The sequence below is a fragment of the Mizuhopecten yessoensis genome, unplaced genomic scaffold (assembly GCF_002113885.1).
Source record: "Mizuhopecten yessoensis strain PY_sf001 unplaced genomic scaffold, ASM211388v2 scaffold716309, whole genome shotgun sequence".
In the NCBI taxonomy this organism is placed as follows: domain Eukaryota; kingdom Metazoa; phylum Mollusca; class Bivalvia; order Pectinida; family Pectinidae; genus Mizuhopecten; species Mizuhopecten yessoensis.
In genome coordinates, this window is record NW_018480052.1 from 290,025 (window position 1) to 296,790 (window position 6,766).

Consider the following 6,766-nt stretch of genomic DNA (forward strand, 5'->3'; position numbering starts at 1 on the left):
ATCTCACACCTCCATGCTGATGATCCTGTCTGTAATACACAAACACTTGTTGGTATGTTGTACCTGGGAGGCTTACAACAATGCACAAGGCCAGGGCCACACATACCTACATGTCTTTACTATCTCGTCTGAATCTCTATCCTCTACTTACGAAACCCCACTCATTATCAGCTTTGTAATCCAAAGTATCCCCCTCCTCTGCAACCCTTACCACTACCATGTTAGCCCTACTATCCCATTGTAATACCAGGGCTTGTCTCTCTGCTATAAAGGCCCCCCTTCCCATACCCGACCACTGTAACACTACGCCAACTCTCCTGTAAACCCCCCTCCCTGTAATCCTTACCACACCCATGTTAGCCCTACTATCCCATTGTAATACCAGGGCTTGTCTCTCTGCTATAAAGGCCCCCCTTCCCATACCCGACCACTGTAACACTAAGCCCACTCTCCTGTAAACCCCCCTCCCTGTAATCCTTACCACACCCATGTTAGTCCTACCACCCCATTGTAATACCAGGGCTTGTCTCTCTGCTGTAAAGGCCCCCCTTTCCATACCCGACCACTGTAACACTAAGCCCACTCTCCTGTAAACCCCCTCCCTGTAATCCTTACCACACCCATGTTAGTCCTAACACCCCATTGTAATACCAGGGCTTGTCTCTCTGCTGTAAAGGCCCCCCTTCCCGTACCGAACCACTATAACACTAAGCCCTCTCTCCTGTAACCCCTCCAGCGTATCCTCTCCATCCCAAACTCTCCACCTGTACATCATGTCGGATGAATGTTTTTACCATGTCTTGCCACCTTCACCCTGCCCTGCCCCTCTCCCTGCCTCTCCCTGCCCCTCTCCTTCGTTTATTACCCTTTGGGACTGAAGCATATATATTTAGTTTGTAATACCTATACACTACATTCCCTCATCATCCTTATTGTTCTAATCATTGTGTTTAGGTAATTAGAACATCTGTACAATTTCTCTTTCACCATAATTTAGCCTTAGTGATCCTGAAGCTACCCTAACTTTAACCCTCACCTTGTTTATTTTCTGATTACCACCTGTTTTTGTACAGATTATTACACATGTTCATACTCGGAGGCTATCTACCACACCTGTTTTAGTGTTCATCACTACAACCATCCCCTCTTCCCCCACCTGTATCACTGACAGGGCCGCAGGCAGGGGAACATGCTTCCTCTAACATGATTACCCAGACTTCTGTATCTTATTACCTGCATCACATTCCCAATCCCCTCCCTCAACTCCCTCCCTCACCCCCTCCTTCTCCATCCATTTTTCCACCCAAAAAAATGTTCCTACCCTATCCACATTCTCATCCCCTGGATACCATTTATCATTTGCTCCATAGCTTTTCTCACTTACAGTCATTTTTCCATCTTCTCTCGATCTATCATTCCTCCTTCATTCTTTCTTTCTCTTCTTCCTATCTATAATACCACCCTACATCTTTTCCTCCCAATTTATCATTCCATCTCTCCCCTCTAGCTTCCCTTTCCTTCCCCTACTTTTTTCTCCGCCACTTGACCCTCTGCCCCAGTCCCTCCTACTTTCCTCCTCTCCCTATACCATTCCATTCTTTTCTTTTTCCATTTACTTCTCATCATAATACTCCATGCTTTTCCTAAATCATTCTTGTCCCTTCACTGTCTTTTTCCTTTATTACTGTATTCTTCCCTCCCTATCCCCTTATATCTCCTTCTTTCTCCTTATACCTTCCGTTTTTCTACATTCCTATCTACCTACCTACTCTATGCTATAATTCTCCTCCCTCTCCGAGTCTCATTATTCTATCTTTATATATCCTTCCCCTGACCCATTCCACCTTCTGTCTGACTAAATCCCTGTATCTCTACAACTACCATTAGCACCTCATCATAAAACAAACTGCTGCTTACAAAGGCAGTGAGACCCCCATCCTTCACCAGACACAGAAACAAATAACTAAACCGATAAAACAGATGACCCTTTGCTACAAATACATCTCAACCGTGTCCTGTCTCAAATCTTCACAGGTACCGTAAATCACCTGTGAAAAGACCATGCTCAGTACGCCCATCTCCTTACACTGACAATGGTTATTCCTGTAAATGCCACTACATATACAATGTACTGTATTTAATTAACATGATACGAGTAACTGCTGTGTTAAGGGCAACCCGAGGGATTTTTAAAATATAACACTTATGCTCATTTTAAAATTCCAGATTTATTCTGTTCTGGATTTTTTTTTCTTTTTCTGGAAGTTGTCTGATTTTATTCTATTAGATAACTGTCAAGTATGTGCCAAAACGGTGCTGTATTCAAGAGTATTGAACAAAAACACTGGCATAGAACATTATCTGTTACTTGATACAGTGACCAATGCAATCCTAAGATACATTGCTTTTTAATGGGTTCCACTTGCCACTTAACTGCAGTTGGTGCTTTTATTACATCAAATATTGTACATAGTAACACTATAAGCCTGATTGTGTGTGCTGTGTACAATTCCAGACAATAAGATTTTCATGTTAATGTAAAACAAAAACAACCTATTCTAGCAGCGCTTATAATTAATTAACAATTTTGAAATTGTTACATCTTCAAATATTGATTAGAAATACTCACTGCCATTCTATCAGATTCACCTTTCTACAAAACTCCACAAAAAAATCAGAACCTGTCAATAAACATGATCAGAGCTGGGCTATGGCCACTCTTGAAGTTCGAAATTAAATTTTCTCCATTCCTGCTTCAATCCTTGTATAAAATTGCTCAAGGGAAGTAACTCTTACAAACTTTGGAAGTTATTAATATGTTTCTGGAACCACTCATGTACTTCTAGCTGATGTCATCTAACAAAACCTGTGTATTCTGTCACAATTATAAATCTGGTGTGAGTCATGTTGGTCTAACTACAACAGACTGGAGACTGTTTTCACAAAGTATGGATATGTGTGTACATGTATAGGCCTAGGGTTTTTAGTAAACTTCAGTTAGTAATTTCAACCTACTTGCTTAGTCTAATTAGATCTATGAGTATGAAGTCATAATATTTTTTTTGGTTCATTATAAAATGTCTACTTTCATGAATCTTAAGATCTGTAGAATCCTTGGAAAATGAGTATGGATGGGTGAAAAAGATTAAAAAATGTAAAACATTACATCATACAGTGATTGGTATAAGTGGTATACCCTCAAGGCTAAAGGACTCAAGTGTAGTTATACCGGCTGAGCTGGAGTCAGATTTCCCAGATATAAAGGGAACCCTGTAGAGTACATGACTAATTAGGTTACCTCCCTTGATCTCCCTCTTCTATTTGTATAGATATATATTTCTATAGCTGCATCCATTGCCCAAGTTGATGATCCAGATTATTTCCTTTTTGTGGTTTGCCAAACATCTGCAGGCTTTTCAATCAAGGAACACCTTTTTAATGGAACTCTTTTTCAGTAGAAATTATAATGTCTTCCAACATGAAAATCATTAAAATGAGAGATCAGTTGGATTTTAATTTGTGCAAAATGACATCTTAATTACTAAACTCTACCCAGCTATAAAAATGATTAGCATCTAAACTTCACAAATTGCCCTCGTTTATGGTCCATGGTCCTTCCATTTGTCATTCTGTCATTCACATCATCCGTAGACATTTCTTATGAGTGCTATTTCTCAGAAAGTACCAAAGTACCATATATTTTCACATGAAGGTTTCCCCTGGTCCCATATAAGATTTTTGGACTGATAAAAAACCCAAAATGGCCAACTGGCAGCCATCTTGAATATTGAGGGTTAAAGTTTGTGAGCGTTTTTTCTCAGAAAGTATGAGAGGGCCCATCATTTTTCTCAAATTTCATGGTCCTTAATATAATTTACACATATTGATTTTTGGGACTGATCAAAAACCCATGTCAATTAAATTTGCAATGTCATATAAATGAATATGTGATACATTTATAATGTACGTACTCTATAACTTGAAATCACATTTTCAATATGAATAGATTAATAATTTGAATATTAAATATTCCAATGTGAGATATTCACACATTCAATTATGTAATATTTATGCATTTAAATATGTGATATTAGGCATTCAAAATGAAAATTTGATATGAATTTCAATTTTACAAACTCTAACTAATCATATAAACTCTCCAAAAGGAAAATGTGGTACATGTACCACTTATTTAGAGACATGTACCACTTATTTAGACATGTACCACTTATTTAGAGACATGTACCACTTATTTAGAGACATGTATATGCTTTACAAAGTGGTTCAGTTACTAAGAGGGTACCCTATAAAACTCAACCATCTATATACAATTACGTTTGGTCACTGTAACATTGTTTTGACATCATGCCGTGTGTGCTTGGTCAATTATAAGCTCATCAGAGGTCTGTACTTAGATACAGTACATTGGCATGGTAAACAAACAGTCGATCTGGCTCAAGGGTCAAGAGTCAAGGAACATTCAATGAACATGAAGATCCCAAACCATGGAAAGATTAGTATAGTTCATAAATGGACAGGCTATTTGTAACAGAAACCCTGGTGTTTGGAAATCTTTCCAAAATATTTTGAAATGTTGCTGGCAGCTACTCGACACACAGACATCAGTGTCATGTAACACTGTGTGTGATTGGTCATTTCTGATATATCGCCATGACAGCAGTGTTGGCCGAGTGTGGAGAGCCTTGATTGGACAGTGATTGATGTGACATATATGACAAGTAGTTTATGAGGAGATTTGTTCCAGACAATTGTGTGAAGATACAGTCTAGAGATAAGATGTATGTGTTTGTATGATAGTGACCAGTAGGATTGGATGTCCAGTGGATCATGTAGGAACAGACACCCCCCACAAGTATTTTGTTTGGCCTAATGGAGTTTTAATAATGTTTACACACAATTCCTTGCCTTTTAATAAGCACTTTCAAGACTTTGTAATTTATCAGTGAGAATTCTCTAAAAGCATGCATCCAACTTGTTTTAACTTCCAAGTTTATCTGTTAATGATAGTTTACCTGTATAAATTAATCTAGTTACAAAATCATTTCAAAACCAACCACTTGTCATCTTTCACTGCTTCTGCCCTTTTTAGGTTACCTGACCATAGGTCATGGTAACCTATTGTGATAGCCTTTTGTCCGTCGTCATGTGTCGTCCGTCGTACATTAACTTTTCCTTGTGAACACGATAACTTCAGTAAATGTTAACCGAGTTTGATGAAACTTTGTATGCAGCCATATATCAAAAAGATCTTGGATGAGTTCGAAAAATGGGAATTATTCGACAGTAACTTACAGAGTTATTGCCCTTTGTAATATTATTATTATTGGACCTTGTGAACATGATAACTTAAGTAATTATCAACCAAGTTTGATGAAACTTTGTATGCGGCTTTATATCAATAAGATCTCGGATGACTTGGAAAATGGGAATTATTCGACAGTAATTTACAGAGTAATTGCCCTTTGTAATAATATTATAACACTCTTTTGTATTGGACCTGGTGTTCACGATAACTTGAGTAAATATCAACCAAGTTTAATGAAACTCTGTATGTAGCCTTCTATCAATAAGATCTTGGATGAGTTCGAAACTGGGAATTATGTGACAGTAGCTTACAGAGTTATTGCCCTTTGTAATAATATTATTATTTGACCTTGTAAACACGATAACTTTAATAAATGTTGACGGAGTTCAATGAAACTTTGTCCGGTAATTATTTGACGGTAACCTGCAGAGTTATTGCCCTTTGTCATTATATTATTATTTGTCCCTGTGACGTTGATTGACATTACACAAGAATAGATGTAAGTTTGTGTGGTACACCTTTTTTTTCATTCATGGCGCATTTTTGCTACTAACAAGGTGCTATTAAAATTTTGTGCCTAATTTAATAAATCATTGATTTACGCTTTTACTTGTTTCTTTTAACCAAGAACAGAAGACATACAGTTACCAAGTTTGTTCAAAACAGACCCCTTGGGTCAAAATTGGAGTCACACCCATTTATTTCAGTTATCGTGTTCACAGGGTCCAACAATAATAGAATTACCAAGGGGGATAACTATGTAAGTTACAACTCATCCAAAATCTCATTGATACAAAGCTGCATACAAAGTTTCATCAAAATCGGTTCATATTTACTGAAGTTATTGTGTTCACAAGGAAAAATTAATGGACGATGCAGCAAGGTAACTCGGACCGACGAAAAGTATGAATTGGCCCCTGGATGACAGTCCTAATTTGAATCGGATGTCAGGTGACCGTCCAGGCCCATGGGCCTCTTGTTGTACTTTACATGTAGCTTGATATCAATGAGGCTACCATCACCCTACATAAAAGTAGGCATCCTGTTTATTTTTAGCATACAGATATAATGTTAAATTAAAGTGAAAGGACTGATTTCCCTTGAAACTGTTATTACATTCAAACCTGGACCTCCCTCACCACACAATACCTTCAAACCTGTAACATTCGAACCTGGACCTCCCTCACCACACAATACTTTCAAACCTGCACATACCTTTTTCCGCCACATGTACTTTATTCCATCAAACCTGAACTTTCCCCCTCCAGACCCCCACCTGGCCGGCTGGGTTAAATGAGGCATATGGTAGGATAGTAAGTAGGTAGACTGATGACTGTAAACACCATGTAATTGTTGACATGTGGTGGTAAAGTAGAGGACAAGGGGCAGACTTGTAAGACAGACAGATATACAGATAGGTCAGGCATGGAGGGATGGGGG